Below are 16824 nucleotides of genomic sequence, written 5' to 3' on the forward strand. Positions count from 1 at the left end.
CTTATAGCGTGTGTTCTCTTCTGAGACCTCCTCTGGTTTTCTGATCTTTGCTTTAACTCCACATGGGGCTCTATGCTTTGGAAGAATACTTTTCAATGTCTACTCAAGGACACCCAGGCCCAAATGACCCACAGAAATACCTACAGGTTTCCTCCGATGCCAGGGGAACATAGCTGACTCCTACCGAAAACAAAACAAAACAAAACAAAAACTTGGATCTTGGAGATTGGCAGGTTACCAACGTGCATACCCCATGGCCAGAAATGAAGACCTGCTACCACTAAGGAGAAGTGAGAAGTCTAGGAATAGTTGAGAAACCCATGCTTGACCTGAGTAATTCATTAAGTAATTGTGTCATCATTCTGGATATGGCATCTTATTAGATTTTGTGAGACAAACCACACATAGGCATTCCCTTCTCTCTCAGGGAGATTCGGCTGTGACGTGGGCATAAAGCAATCACACAGGTGGGACAGGGAATAGATACATGGGCTCAAGACGAATGCTGAGGAAGAGACAGCTGGAATCTAAGAAGTCTGGGAAGATTTTTCAGAGGAAGACACCTCTTTCTTGAAGAATGAATGAGGTATTGACAAGCAAGGAGAGCATTCCAGTTGAATGAGATAAAATAAGCAAAGATGCCCCTTATTATTTGGTTGTATAGAGTCAGATGCTTTTGCAAAGCTAAAGTCCCCAAACCTGTACCTTGACAAGTATCAGTGGGTTCTTCATGATTCCTGGAACAAAAGCCATCTGCACAAAGGTTCTTGCCAAGAATCAACCTACTTATCTATGAACCTCTCTTCTGTGAAACCAGACTAGGAAAGGTGAGCAGAAACTATCATAGAAAATGTTTGGATCCTCAGAAGAATGATTGTCTCTGTTTCAGAAAAAGATTCAGGACCAGTGACATTAATGCAAAAAAAAAAAAAAAAAATGATGGAAGCACCAGCCCTGATCTGAACCTTGAAAAGGAGATTCCCTGGAGGATGGTGTATGCCAATTATTTCTGCCTGGCAGAGGAGAGCAAGAAAGGAGGCAAGTGCCAGGTGGGGTGAGAAGTTTACTGTAGCCAGAGTTCACCTACAGGCTGTCTAATTCCTTTAACCTGGGCTGGACTGAAGGGCTGAGAAGAACATTCTCATTAGGGTATGAAATGGATCATTTCCAGTGGCCAGATGGTTCCCCATAAATACATTAATGACTTTATAGGCATGTCTGCTTGGAAAAGGAACAATTTAACTACCACAATGTGGGAAGTGCTGCTTTTGGATTCTGGGTAAACTAAATCAAAGACCAAGAAATTACCACACACACACAAAAAAAGCTTTGTGAAATCACTCCCTTTCCTACATCTCATTCTTTTTATATGACAAGCTCAATAAGCAAGTGTAATATTTGTTTTCAAATTAAAAAAATAAATTCATCTCAAGCTTCAAAAGTCATTCAAACATGAATGGTCCCAATGTTGAGAAACACACACACAAATCCACACACATATGCAAACCTGTGCACACGCACACACACACTCCTCATTGGGAACAAAGTCAAGGCTTCCACTGCTGAGCGTGACTGTGTAGTGACAGTCCTCACATCACACTTCAACTGGATGACATTCCAAAGGCAGTCACGTCCCTGTCAAGAAGTTCCTTTCTTTTACCTCGAAACGGATCCCAAACCTGTCTCATTCTCCGTCTAATCCCCCATCCTCATCCGTCACCCAAGCTACAAGAGTAGCCTCCTAGAACTTCCAGAAGGATCTCTTTACAAGCAAATCTGATCTTGTCCTGCCCTTACTTAACCTTTTAATGGCTCCCATTGCTTTTAAGCTAGGGACAGGAAATTTTTCTTCTGGTCAACAAGGATGGGACAGGTACTCACTCCAGATTCATTTCCCACTGTTTCTCATCAGTTCATTGGCCCTACATTGATCTTCCAGGTCCTCAAAATTTCCTAAGCCATACCTACCCCCTCTTGGGGTCTTGTGGAAAAACGTCCTCATTGCTGGGCTGCGCTCGCCTTCTCCATTCACTGGCTCACTCCTGCTCACCCCTCTGCACAGATGCATCAGGAAAGCTTCCTGTCCTTCCCAGCACCACAGGTTTTCTTCAGTGTTCTTGCCATTTTGAAACTGTTTATTTACATTTTGATTGTTTGATCCGTGCTTGGAAGGCCACCAGGGTTGGTGTGAAGATCAAATCTGAGAATGGGTATAGATACCCTTCAAGAATTATAAGCAGAATCCCAGCTTAAATCCCTGCTTTTTTCACTGCTGCTTCTAAAGGACTCTGAGCCCCCAAAAGAAAGTGAAAGCAGAATCATCACTTTCCCCAAACATCAAAAGGAAATGACATCCAAAGCAGGCATTTTTAAAATTTATGTTGGGCTAACACAGTAGCCACCACAACTGGGTGAATAATTAGCCTTGAGGTCTCCTGGCATAAAATAAAAATCCACTTCCCTCAGGCCAGAGAAACCACTGACAACCACCAGCCTGAGTTTTGACAATTTCCCTGCCCATCACACACCTGGTTCCTAAGGTCCCAGTAGCCAAAGGGGAGTAAATATTAACTATGGTAGGGAATGATTTGTCGGTCATGAACAGCTGTCCACAGTTTCCAAGGTACTGACCTGAAAAGGAGATGAAAGGAACAAAGACTGGGGTAGCTTCCACACTGAGCAGGACATCTTGCCCTTGCCTCTTGGTCTGCTATCTAGCCAGTGATGCTGATTTCTGTACCTACACATTCAAGTTCCTTTACCCTTTGGTTTTAGCCAAGAAGGGGCACCAGCAGGAGATCACAAAAGGGAGGTGAGTGAGGTCAGAAGTATTGTTCTCCCAGCTTCCTCCCTGCTGGGTCACCCCAGGCTAGCTGTGTCCTTAACCAAAGGCCACAGCTCCTATCAAGTATGCTTCCAACAGAGCTTGCTTGTGCCCTCTTTCTAGCTCCCTATCTCCAGCAAACCTACACATTCTGAAACTGACCCTCCTTCTTCAAGCCTACGGCGATCATGTTTTTCCTGGGCTATTATCCCTGTAATGCTGCAGCAATCTTTGTGGTTTCCCTACACCCAGGTCACAACCTGGAGGTAGAGAGACATCATTTCAATAAGTACACACATGAGCAAGAGTGCAGTTTTAGGAGATGAGTTTTAAGAAGTAAGGAATGTGTTTCTATGCATGCCTGCATTTCTGTGATCTGGGGTGGTTGCAGGATCTAATGGGCAAGGATTCTCGGAAAAAATCTATACTTGATTTGACATCAGAACAAGGTCAAATTTAGGTGGGGCATAGGTAGGAGGCTAGTAGAGGGAACAGGAAAAATCCCAGAGAGAACAACCTATGCAAAGGCCCTGCCCACTCTTATACAAAGGTTCTCACCTGTCTATTAAAGCTATTATGGGGAACACACAGCCATTTTAAATGTCTACACAAATACAAGATGTTAATGACAGGCATAATTCTGTTCATAAAAATCCTCTAGCTTTGATTTTACTTCTCCAACACATGAAAGTTTCTTGTAGGCCAGATCTTGTCCACAGTGCCCAGCGCAATGGCTAATATACAGTTTAAGTCCAATAAACACCTGCAAATAATTGATTGATTGAGGAACCAAAGGATGGAAGAAATCCAGCAGAGACCTAGCACTGCCTATCAGTGGAGGCAGTTGCATGAAATGTGAATGAGTTGACTTCAGGCTAAGTATGGGGCTGACCTTGAGCAAGTTACACTTACCTCTCAATAATGTTTGTTCAGGTCTCAGGCCCCAAGATAGGAGATAAGCAAGAGTTATTTTGGTCTTTTGAATGCTTAGGGAAAGAGGTGAGCTACACATCATGACCTCCATTCCTAGGGCAATATGTAAGTTCAGTCTCAGTGTGAGGTTTCCAGGTCCCCACAAATTAAAAACACAGCATCAGAGGAGGGTAGAGGTTTCCCTATAACCCAGAGATACCATTGTGGAAAGCCCCTGTTGCCTGAAAAATGATGCCTTTCCTCATAAAGGGGAAGTGCTATTTTAGGTTCAGCAGCTTTGTTTTTTCTTTCCACCCTGGGGTGTATAAGTTTGATTCCTGGGTATCTTCCTATACCTCAAGGAGTTATAAAGAACCCAAGAAATAGCAAAATACGTCCACCTTCACTCAGGTGGAAGGCATTTCATTGTACCAGAAAGAAAAGGTGGTCAGAGAGACATTTTCATTTCTGTAATTAACAACCTCAGTGTGGCCTTAGGGAGGCACGTTCCTTCTCTGGGGCCCAATTTTCTCATCAGTAAAATGAATGGCTTATACTAAATGATCTACGAGATCTTCAGATTTTATGATTTTGAACACCATGATTTTTTGTTATTATTTCAGCAACTATGTCTGGAAAGTCCACATGTTCTCAACATTATCTTATTTCTTGGGAGGGAACAGTCCATCCCCGCACCCAAGGATTCTTATTTTGTGATTGCGGTCCTCCTAAGAGGGTCTATGAAACTCCAGATATTGCATATAACATTTTGTGTCTATGTGTAATTTTCCTTGGCCTAAAAGCATCCATAGCTTTTGGGTCCATATATGGACCCTATATGCTTTTAGTAGAACAGCATAAATGTGACTGCTTAGATGTCAAGGAACGTGTTCATAAGACACCAGCATCAAGAGCAAGTCCAACATGAATCCACCTGCCAAGCACTATGACAACCTGGGTTATCTTCCAGAACAGGATGGCTCTGGATTTGAGATGAGATCAGAGAGGTGGACTGCTAAAGAGAAAGAGAGTTTGGAAAGTCAATGCAAAAGTATAACTCTGGGCAAAATATGTTGTGTTCTCAAGAAAAGAAAAAAAATGTTCAATTGCTGTGGGAATTAGCTCTCTCCATGGCGCACCTGGAGGTTCATGCACTTTCTCTTTTCTACCTGTCCTCCATTAACATCAGCCCCCAGAGTACTGGGTTCAAGGAAAGAGCAGGACTCTGTTTTGCAGCTGGGAGGTGGCACGAGAGAGAGCTGCCATTTTTGCTAAGAGAATTCTAAGAGATCCTGAACCTGCATCTGTGACTCAGCCAGGATGGGGCCACATACCAACAGGCTATACCAGGGGCAGAGACAGGGTAGTGGCCTGGTGCTTTTCATCATGGTTAACAGAGAATAAATCATGACAGCTAACAGTATCATATTGCTCTGAGATTAATGCAAAATAGATGGCATTCATTGATTTTAAGGTAAATTTAAAACATATAATGACAGAGTGAAAGCTATGCCATACACAGTTATACATGCATGTGAGGAAAACATGTATAAATTGAAGCTTAGGAGTTATAACTTACACAGAAAGTGCTATTATTCAAAAATTTAAACATATGTGAGACAACATATAGCAAATATGCTGACATATGGCATTGAAACCAATACGTCAACACTTACAAGTAAGAAAACATCTATAAAAATACAATAAGTACAGTTCTCTCTTTACACTGAGGCCACAAATGAGACCACTGCTAAACATCTCTGGTTAAGCATTAACACACACTGGGATCCGCCTGTAACCTGTTCGTTAAGGTGCAGTGCCCCAGCTAATTAATACATCACTGGCAGATCAAGTTTAGGGAACAATACTGAGCAAGTGTATTCCTGAGGCCTCACTTACCCCCCTTCAGGTAGGAGGAAGTCCAGGAGGGAAAGGGGAATAAGGGAGAAGAGAGAGAGATAAAATAAAGGAGAGATTATTATTTTGCTACAGTAGAGCATCCCACAGTTGATAAAAGTAGTGTGTGTGTATGTGTGTGTGTATGCATGTGTGTGTGTGTGTGTGTGTGTGTGTGTGTGTGTGTGTGTAGCAGGCTTGTATGTGTTGGCCAAGTTCTGAAATCATGTCACTTGAGAAAAAGCTGAAGGAGTAGGAGCTGTTTAGACAGGGAAACCCTACATTGAAAGAAGGCTATCATAACAGTATTCTGCCATGTGCAGGGATTGCTGCTGACTGTGGGCATAGACAATGCTGTATTGCCTGTCACTTGCACTCACTGGGCCTCCGACTATTCATCTGTAATGTGAGAGACTTGTATGAGATGCCTAATTCTCAACTCTTGCTGCAATTGGAATCACATAAAGAGTTTTTAACAAGTACAGATTGTGGGGCTCCACCCCAGAGAAGCATCTCTTTAGGAGGGAAACAGGCACCGGTATTTTAATAGTTCCCCAGGCCATTCTTACATGGATTCAGTGAGGATGGACAAGCACTGGTCTAGATTACCACTGGATAATTCTAGATGATCCTAGAGGTCTCTCCTAGTGTGATAGGCAGGAACCCTTCTAGCTCTAAAACTTTACTTAATTCATTCATATATATAATTCTCTTCCCATTTCCTCTGTGACTCTGGAAGGAATCATAATCCTAAGGGAAATTCAATACATGAAATATTGATGTTCATTTTGCAAATACCCGATAAATAAATTCACTGAGCTGACTGAAAATGAAAAATCTGTGGAAAGAGAACTCCATTATAGAAGATCTACTTGAGTCTTAATTCGGGATCAGTTTGCTCCAACATTCAGCACATTTTTCACCAGCTTGATTATGTCGTATCCCATCCACAGCAGATTAGAAGCACAAATTGGAAGGTTACTTTGGTGAAGGAGCTGGTTATGTTTATTAACAGTAGAAAAGGAGAAGAACTAGCATCTTCACAGTGAGAAAGAAAACTCAAATGATATAAAAAGACAGCACAGGAACCAATGTAAAATCATAGGCTAGGGATGTTTAGTGTAGGGGCAAACTGCTCTACTCATTTTTTTTTTTTTTTTTTTTTTTTTTTTGAGACGGAGTCTCACGCTGTTGCCCAGGCTGGAGTGCAGTGGCGCGATCTCGGCTCACTGCAAGCTCCGCCTCCCGGGTTCCCGCCATTCTCCTGCCTCAGCCTCCTGAGTAGCTGGGACTACAGGCGCCCGCCACCGCGCCCGGCTAATTTTTTGTATTTTTAGTAGAGACGGGGTTTCACTGTGGTCTCGATCTCCTGACCTTGTGATCCGCCCGCCTCGGCCTCCCAAAGTGCTGGGATTACAGGCTTGAGCCACCGCGCCCGGCCTTGCTCTACTCATTTTTAAAGACTGATAGTATCTCTGTGTTACTCTCTAACAATTAGGGAGAGAAGAGCTGATGTTGACTGAGTTATATTTAACAAGGCAAGCCCACGTGTGTATGTGTGTATGCTTTTGTATCTGTTTGGTGATTTTCTGAGCAATGATTTTAAATGTTCAAAACTTGAGGGTTAGCATAAAACACTGTTGTATTCTTGTCAGGCTTTTAAAAACAGACCTGGTATCTATAGCCTTTTCCACCTCAAAAACATTCTTCAGGTTTTCATCAGATAATGTTCACCCTGGATGTAACCAGTAGATGAGTTTAGAAACCCCAGAATCTATAGGTGGGCAGAACGAGACACAGTTTCCCCTGCCACTCTTAGTCAGTAAACCTGATCAAAAACCGCTCAATCACTCCCACTCTCCTTCTAATAACAGCTACAGTTACAGAAGCAGACTCAGGCCATGAGGAAGAAGACTTGGTGTTCGATGTGCCAAGTAGCAATGAGTGAATTATAAACCTGTTAGGGTTCCTGACACTATGAGGATCTAAAAGGAAGCTGAGACTGAACAACTAAGAGACCACCCATGCTATTTCAGGGCTCATCACCATCAGTTGTGGCATTTTAATAAGTCATGGTATTCCAAGAAAAGAGAAGGAGATGAGTGAGAAAATATCCATGGAACTGGTAGACCGCTGACACTGAATAAATACCATGGCAAAGAGTGGACCTTATTCAAAGGTACAGGGACCTTATTCACAATAACATCCCCTCATAAGACACTGCTATTTTGTACTAGATCTATTGCACTTACGTAGAAGCAGCACTTTATCAACTTACTTTTCTGGAGCACAGGAATCATATTTTCCTTGAAACTAGAGGGGAGGGCCTCTGCCACATTTTCAAATCTGGGTAAGCCTTGATCCTCCACTGCATCTGAGCCTTGTCTATAATATTAGGTAGAATGTCTTGCACTCATAAATGTTTCCTGCTTGATAACCCAAGGAATAATTATCACATATAAATCTCAGATCCTAAGACACATTTTGCCACCAATAGTCATCCCTAAAGAAACCGAATCAGGATCCCAAGTCACATCCCTACCCAACACCATTTACTTAAGAGCCTGCAGTGATATGTGAAGGTAGGAGGTCCAGCAAATCTTCCTGTTATTTAAGTGAGTTTAGACAATGAGGTAATATTTTAGGGACAGCACTGGATAAGAAGGACACCAAGAGGGCTGGGGTCATTGCAACCCTTTGTGACCTCCCAGCAGGTTACTTTCCTCATCCAAACTTCAATATCCTCTTCTATAAAATGAGAGATGTGCTGGGCAATGTCTACAACTCCTTCTTTCAGCCCTGTGAGCCTCTGAATTCCAATCTCATTGCCTCCAGTAACCTCCCAAGTTTTGTGCACGACCATATCTTCCTGGAGGTTCCCTCTGCTCTTTCTGACTCCAGTACCTCAGCCTGGGTATGAAAAGAGCAAGCTTCTAGTCCCAGTTCCACCTCTTGGTGTGGGGGTACAGCATTTATCTCTAGGACAACTAAATAAAATGATCTCTTAATGCATCAAAAATTCAGCCCTAAAACTCATTCCTGTTTAAGAATATTTTTTCAAACAGCTGTATCCATCACAGACAGTGAATTTTACAAAATGCCGTACGATGGCTGCAATCCTAGCTATTTTAGAAGAGCTAAAAGAATTACAGTTGTGTCCCAAGGGAAAGGTGCTGCTGGCGTCCCCATTCCCCCTCTCATTTCGCTCTCCTCTGTTCATACTCAGCAGGCTGTTATTATCTTTACATTTACCTGCCAACCAACCTCCAAAAAATCTGTTCAGTCACAGTAGTTACAGAAACCAAAGAAGTGGCCAATAGTCCAACTCTGACTAACCCCTTGTTACATGGCTAAGAATTAAAAAACAATTTCTTTTTGCAATTAACATACCCTGTACTGTAAGTATACCATGAACTAAAAATAACATGTCCTCCACAATCCTTTGGCCCACAAGAAGCTCAACAGAGGGAGGGAGTGAGGGAGGGGAAGAGAGAGAAAGAGAGAGTGGAATGACTTGCCATGAATCCTAAACATCTTCCTAATTGGATAATTAAAAGAGTTCTGGATGGCAGTTCAAAAGACCTGGATTCTGGTAAGGGCTCCCCTACATATTCAGCCATCTGTGTGGCCTTGGCTTGATCTTGTACCCTATCTAGGCTATTTATAGGATTATCGGTTTTGAAACCTAGTAGGCACCCCTTAACAAGTTATCCAATCTATTGTTCTTTTCAAACTTTCTCATGCATAAGAACCACCTGGAGAGCTTAACAGAACACACAGGGGGTCCCCACCACCCAAGTCTCTAATTCAGTATGTCTGGGGTGGGGTCCAAGAATAGGCATTGCTAACAAGTTCCCAGGTAATGCTGCTGCTTCTGGTCCTGAGACCACACTTCGAGAAGCACTGATCTGGCCCAGCGATGTCAACCAGGACTGGAAATTAGAATTGCCCTGAGGAGGGGCACTGGTAATATGCTGGTGCTCAGTGTACACCAGGCCTTTTCAAAGAGAATCTCTGGTTATGTGGCCCCAGCATCTCTATTATTAACAAATTCCCCAGATAATCTTAATGTGCAGCAAAGGTTTAGAACACTGATTCCACCCAGCTGCCTCATTTTACAGATAACAAAACTGAGGTTCAGCAGACCAATGACAGCTCATTCAGCACATGCATCTGCAAAAGGGGAGGTTTGGACAAAATAATTTGGAGACCCCAGGTTTTAATTCTACGGCTATCACATTCTATAGCTGCATTTCTCCTTTTTCTCTTATCCCATCATTCCCAAATAATAACAGTCAGGGAGACTTTCTTCATCTGGCCACTCCATGCAACCAGAAGGAGAATCCAACAGGACCACTCGTAGTTGGAAGGCTCTTGCATTCTCAAAGCTCTCCTCCGGGTAGTTTCTAAATATAACAGGCAGTCAGACACTCTGAATAACTCTCGGCTGACTTGGCTTCCCTGGGATAAACTTTTTTTTTTTTTCCTCCTAGATTATGCTATACCAGGAATAGAGCCCTAAGGGGAGAAAATCCTCTTCAAAGTCAGAGCTAGATAACACTGTGTGTGGTATTCAGGTTGTTCTCCTTTGGAAAGAGAAAAAAAGGTGGGAGGCAAACTTCTAAAAGCAGCCAACATCAAAAAGCATATTCCTACTTTGTCTGTGTGGTGTGCATAAAGGGGAGGCAGAGGAAAGGGGGAAGTGGCCAGGCAAAAGACAATTAACACATCCTGCTCAGCAGGGGGAGGAGCGTGGGCATCCGGTCCAGGTACTCCAGGCGGTGGTGGGCAACAGGAAAAGTACACATGCCAGCTCTGGCAACTGCCCTGTGCTGGCTCTACCACCAAAGACCCGGAACCCAAGTTGGGTGCACAGTTTGCTCCCTGAATGGTGGGCTCAGGCACAGTTCTGACTTCATTTCTCAGGCAGGCAACAGACATGTTTACCTTGCGCTCCAGCTCTCGCTGTTCCTTGCAGCAAGGGGGAATTTGATGTGACCTAAAAATCATCTGAAACATATACAGACATGGATATCTTCTCTCTTACATAAACACAAAGTCCTTTTCCCATATTTCAGAGCATGCCAAGCCTCTGTATTTTCCAGCATGACAATGTATTTGAGTATTGTAGTTGGATGGGATATTGGGGATCTCCTAGTCCTGTACTCCCCCTTTGCTGATAGTAACATTTTAAATGCTGCTATTTATTAAACACCTATTATATATCAGGTACTTTATACAAATTAAATCTAATCCTCACCCAAAGCCGAAAATCAGTAGAATTGTTAGATCACAGAAAATGGAGCAGAGGCAGACAGAAATGAAATGATGAGCCTGAAACTGCATAGCCAACAGTGTCAGAACTAGGACTTAAATGCATGGTTCTGGCTCCAGATGGATGCCTTCCCCACAGTTGGGTAGGAGGTCTTGAAGAAGAAGAGATGATTCCTGCCTCACCCCTACCCAAGAAGTTAGGGCAATTAAGCGGCCGCCTCAGCTGACATCACTCTGTGCTTTTCAAGACTTGAGCCAAAATTCTATTTAGAAATTCTAAATGTCCAGGGAGGCGTTTGTAAGCTCGCTCTAGCTCTCTCTCACTCTCTCTCTCTCGCCCCCACAGGAAAATACAGCCTTTTAGTTTCAACCTTAGACAGTGAGAAGCCCAGCTGCTATTAAAACTGAGCAGGAAATTGCACGGATGACCAAAGAGCAATTCTTCTTCTCCATGGAAATTTCTCCTAAGTGCTGAAAATTCAGGGAAAGTGAGTGGTTTGGGGAAAGTCTAGAAAACCTGAATGTGTCCCCCACCACTGGGAGATGCAATTCTCCTCAGAGGCTGATGTGAGGACTACAAAGCAATGCACTGATTTGTCTGTCTTATCTGTGTGAGCATGCATGTATATATGTATGTGTATGTGTTTTGTGTTGGAGTAAGAAACATTACAGTAAGAGAACTTTGCTGCAAAAAGTCCTTCTTCCATCTTCTTTTTCTACCTCTAGGACAGGTTTCCCAAATGCAGTGCTTTTGACATTTGGGACTGAATCATTCTTTGTCGTGGGAGCTGACCTGTGCATTTTAGGGTGTTTAGTGGCATCCCTGACCTCTACCCATTGGATACAATAGCGCCTCCGATCCAATTGTGACATCAAAAATGACACCAGACATTACCAAATATCCCCTGGAATCAAGGGCAGGACAAAACCCTGTCTTCAGTACACCTCTTTCCCAAAGTAGCTCTAGTCCATTGTCAAGTGTCCTTGAACTTCTCTAAACTCCAGGCAGGCAGACTCCCCACCAGCTCAGCCTGTGTAATCTCAGGGTCTACAATAGTATTGGTCACAGTAGGTATTCAATTGACATTTCTGAAAAAGCACATTTTTTTTTTTTTTTTTTTTTTTTTTGAGACGGAGTCTCGCTTTGTCGCCCAGGCTGGAGTGCAGTGGCCGGATCTCAGCTCACTGCAAGCTCCGCCTCCCGGGTTCACGCCATTCTCCTGCCTCAGCCTCCCGAGTAGCTGGGACTACAGGCGCCCACCACCTCGCCCGGCTAGTTTTTTGTATTTTTAGTAGAGACGGGGTTTCACCATATTAGCCAGGATGGTCTCGATCTCCTGACCTCGTGATCCGCCCGTCTCGGCCTCCCAAAATGCTGGGATTACAGGCTTGAGCCACCGTGCCCGGCCAAAAAAGCACATTTTTAATAATTTTTTTTAAATAGACAAATGCTGTCATAGTTTATCTAGGTTTTGTGTTTGTTCAGGGTAGACTCTTTTAAGGAATGCACATTTTTATCTCCCCAAACAAACCGTAGACTTCTCTAAAGCAAGAAGGTTGGCCAAGCAATTCATGAGCCCCTAGGACAGTGCTTCTCAACTTGGGTCACACAACTCTTAAAAATCCCAACACCCAGGCAGCACCTCCTAAACCAAATAAACAGAATCTCTGGGGGTCAGACCAAGGCATTTTGGTCTTCAAAAAGTTCCCCATGTGGTTCTGTTATGCAGTCAGTGCTGAGATCCCATGCCTTACAGGCCTGTGAATGAATCCTGGGAATATACCTGAAAAAGTAGAGTGAAGTTTTACATTTTCTAGGGATGAGGCTGCCCATGTTAACGAAAAGAATAAGGTTCTCAGCTTGTGAGGGTTTGCAGCACCTCAGTGTGACGACACTAGCTATCATGGATCAGAAGGTCTGGCTGGTTTTAGCTCATGAGAAAATTAATGTATGATTGTCTAATAAATACCTTTTGCTCAGGCAACAAAATCTTTGTAAACAGGAGTCCATGTGGTGCTAATACATTGGAAGCAGTATCTTAGAGTTGCCTTTTATTTTTCAAGGTGCCCAGCAGAGGAAAAAACTGAATAATACTTATTGACAAACAGTTTGATTTGGTTGAGATATATATATTTTTTTAATTGTTGTTTTGTTATTTTTTTAAGTTGAGCCAAATGTATCCAAATTCTCCTTTCTGGAGCAAAAGTAATCACAAGAAAAACTGACAGTGGGGCATGTGGCTATTTTTTCCACATAAAACACAGCCTGTTCTTCCTGCAGGGATCACAGAACTGTAATCTGTGCAGCAGCTACCAGGATTCAAACGAGAAGTGAGAAAAATCTTATGATGGGTGGGGATTTGGTTTAAAGAATAGATCTGGGTAAATGACATCATTCCTGGGTTTGTCCAGTGAATTGGATCACACAGCTTGTCACACAATGACTTCTGAATCTCCTGGGGCCAGCAAAGCAGCCCCGGGCAGGCCTTATCGGGAGGAATCAGTGTGGAAAAGTACTTTCTGAAATAAAACTAACATAAACCAGGCGTGTCATGGTTGGTTTTGCTAAATTTCAGGAATGTGGGAGGAGTGAGTTTACTATGCACACAGGTTGGGACAGACTCCGTTTACTAAAAGCACAATATCCATCCTACTCCCTTCTCCGTTCATAGATAACGACAGAAAAAATCATCAGAAAATAAAATCTTTTACTGTTTGTTTTTTAAGAAGAGAAGCAGAGTAAAACGGGAGCGAAAGAGTAGGGAGGTGATGGACTGCCACCCAAATAGGAATATAAATTTCAATAGTATTTAAGTTAAATGGACATGGCCTGGAAATAAATTCTACTGAGTGATCCTCCATGTACTGCCTGGATGATCACTTAGATCCTGTCCTCTATTTTTTTCTATATTCTTCAATAAACTGAACGAAGTCAGATTCGAGAGGGCATGTTTGTACTTGCTGAAACACAGGGATTTATTTCAATAAATCAATTTTATGCAACTTTAAAGTTTAGAACCTTAGAGATGTTGAGCTAGAAAGTACACCAACAACCATTTTGTCTTTCATTTTACAGAGGGAAAAGTTGAGAACTGGAGAAGTTAAATGGTTAATCTCAGGTCACAAAGCTATTTTGGTAAAGGGTCAAATCTCATGTTTTCTTCTGCATGATCCTTTTCTCCTCTTATCCACTGTCACTAAAATGAAATTTGTCAAAGAGTCCATTAGATCTAAAAGAAATAAGACATTTTAAATCATGTTTTAAAACATGAGGAAGCCGGGTACGGTGGCTCACACTTGTAATCCCCACACTTTGGGAGGTCAAGGTGGGTGGATTACTTGAGCCCAGGGATTCAAGACCAACTTGGACAACATGTTAAAACCCTGTCTCTATAAAAAATCAGAAAATTAGCCAGGAGTAGTGGTGTGCGCTTGTAGCCCCAGCTAAGCTACTCAAGGGGCTAATATGGGAGGATGACCTGAGCCGAGGAGATCGAGGCTGCAGTAAGCAGTGATCATGCCAGTTCACTCTAGCCTCGGCAACAGAGTAAGATCCTGTCTCCAAAAAAAAAAAAAAAAAAAAAAATTAAAAAGGAAAAAAAATCAGTTTCTCTGAGTGGGGAGTTGTTCTTACATTTAAATGATCACTTTCATGACTGATAGTTTTACTAATTAAAACAGTACTAAAACAGTACTCCGTGCTTGCCTTTCCATAAACAATTCTGCTCCCTTCTTAGGAGTGTTTCTAGCAGAATAAACAACATAAGTGAGTGGAAATACTGCAAAGATAAGGTCTTGAGCCTCCACAGAATACTATATGAGCAAGGCCAGGCTTTCAGGCACCTATTCTCTTCACTCTGCTAATGTCCTCAGCCATCTAAAGTTAACACAATGAGAACCTTCCACAGGGTCCCCATCAAGAAAAAACACAGAGACAAAGCTTAGGAGGTTGTGCATAAATTAAAGATTCAACAGGGAACAAGCCAGCTGCTGTCAGGTGACATATTAATTTGCAAATGTGTCAGAAGTGATATCCTGTCTCCTGAAGTCATTGGACAAGCCCCCCCAAATATACATTCCCTCTCTACCTCTGCCTCCTGCTGCTGGAGGAGTTCAGGAAGCAGTTCAGAAAGGAGGCAGCCTTCCCTCCTATCTGCCCAAGAGAAGTGGGCAGAATGGCTTTTCCCAGGAGCCAGTGGAAACTAAGATTCTACACTCTGAGGATGAATGTCTTTCAATCACTTGAGAAATTTTTCGACCTAACATCTTCTGGGACATTACCCTCGGGGGCCACAATTTATCTTTGATCTCTAAAGCATAGCTCTACTCCTGTTGTGAAAAACAAAACAAAACAAAACTCCAATAAACTAATGTATACAAGTCCAAATAAAGAAAACTAAACAAATCAGAAGGTCTTTATTTGTGTTACATGAAGTCTTTTGTTTCTTATTTCCTTTTTCTCCTTAGAGAACAATTTTCTTTTAAATGACCAACTACTACAGTACTGGGATTTTGTTTTCAATTGACTTCCCCAAGAAACTCCATGTCTATGTATTTTTTTTCAGTAATTCATCTATCTCATAAAATGAAGAGTGCCTGCTCCCATTTTTTTCTGCCACAACAGTTCATTCAGTTTTGTATTTAGTTGGGGTTCCTGGAGCCTGCCTCAGTTCCATCTTCAACTTAGCAGCATTTTTTTCTGAGAAGGAAAGCAGTTCCTGTTTGTGAAGACTCTGAAAGTACTTCAGGCTGACAGATGCTATATAAATGAAATATCCTTTCAATTACTGCTACTGTGTGATATTGAATTAAGCTATATCACCATAAACAAGGAAAGAAGCCTGCCTACACATCGGCACCCTTTCTCATCCTAGTTCCACTCATGCTCAGCTCCTCATAAATAAAATTATTCCTAAAGAGAGAAATCTAAATTACCTTTGAAAGCATTATTGTCCCTTCTATGTTACTACACACCATCAGAATTAAACTGACAGGGCATCAAAGTCTGTAAATGGATTCCCAGGTAACTGCTCAAAATGTTCTCCCTTCTTGATACCCAAAGCATCTTTCGTCTCCTCTTCAAATAGACAGCAAATTTGAGAGAAAGATCAGAAAGCGAAAGCTACTGACAGCCTGATAGGAGCAACCTCAGCATGACAGCTGATGGAGACGATCACATTTCCCCTGACAAACTCAATTGCTTGAGTAAATCAAGTGAAAGTCAATACAGCCCCTCCCTCCTTAGGTCCCATGTGGCTCTCTAAACCCAGGCCACTAAAACTTGTTCTTGGAGGAGGAGAGAAAAAAGCAAACTCCAAATATTCAGGGAATGTTTAACCAATACCCAAAAATGTTTCTTTCTGTCAGGGGCAGTTGCTCTTTGACCAAAGGAGCTGATGTTGTCTTAGAGAGAGCTTCAAATGCATTCTCCCCTCCCCATAGTCCTACACGGGATCTTTCCCTTCCCTGTTACCCTTGGTCTTTACCAAGAAGGCATATTTATCCAAAAGTAAAACCTCCAAGTTCCATACAACATATCTGCATCTTTGCTTTGGCCAGTGACTTCTGCTTATGACTACACAACAAGTACACAGTAGTGCCATAATTAGGTGATATAGAAAAGATGTAATTCTTGGGGAAAAAAAATCAAAGACCTCTCGAATCACATATTTGCATTTCTATATGTGCTAGAGCTTAGGTCTAAATCTGGGCTGTTGTCAATATTAAACCAAAAAGCCTGGGGGGCGGGGTGTGTTCTTTATACAAATCAATAAGCATGTACACAGGAAAAAATCTAGAATGTCAACGCTGTAGCTTTCAAAAACTTTAGAAAAGGTATCAGCCATAAATAACTAAAATATTGCATTTCCAAGGGAAAAGGAGATGCTCTGTCATAGACAGGAAGTTGACTTAGAGGC

The 16824-nt window shown here is 42.4% G+C and overlaps 1 protein-coding gene across 6 annotated transcripts in view; it reads right to left on the reverse strand.

Moving 5' to 3' along the window:
• Window positions 1–16824, reverse strand: part of LOC105499475 (SET binding protein 1) — a 383331-nt gene that overhangs the window by 260829 nt on the left and 105678 nt on the right. Inside the window, exon 2 of one of the 6 annotated variants that reach the window (XM_071085441.1) lies at window positions 1–16824. This exon is cut by the window's right edge and continues 60825 nt beyond it. The exons of the other annotated variants lie outside the window; for them this stretch is intronic. The gene's annotated coding sequence lies outside the window, so the exon portion shown is untranslated. 6 annotated transcript variants of the gene reach the window in all.

This window comes from Macaca nemestrina, chromosome 19 (genome assembly GCF_043159975.1).
Source record: "Macaca nemestrina isolate mMacNem1 chromosome 19, mMacNem.hap1, whole genome shotgun sequence".
Classification (NCBI taxonomy): domain Eukaryota; kingdom Metazoa; phylum Chordata; class Mammalia; order Primates; family Cercopithecidae; genus Macaca; species Macaca nemestrina.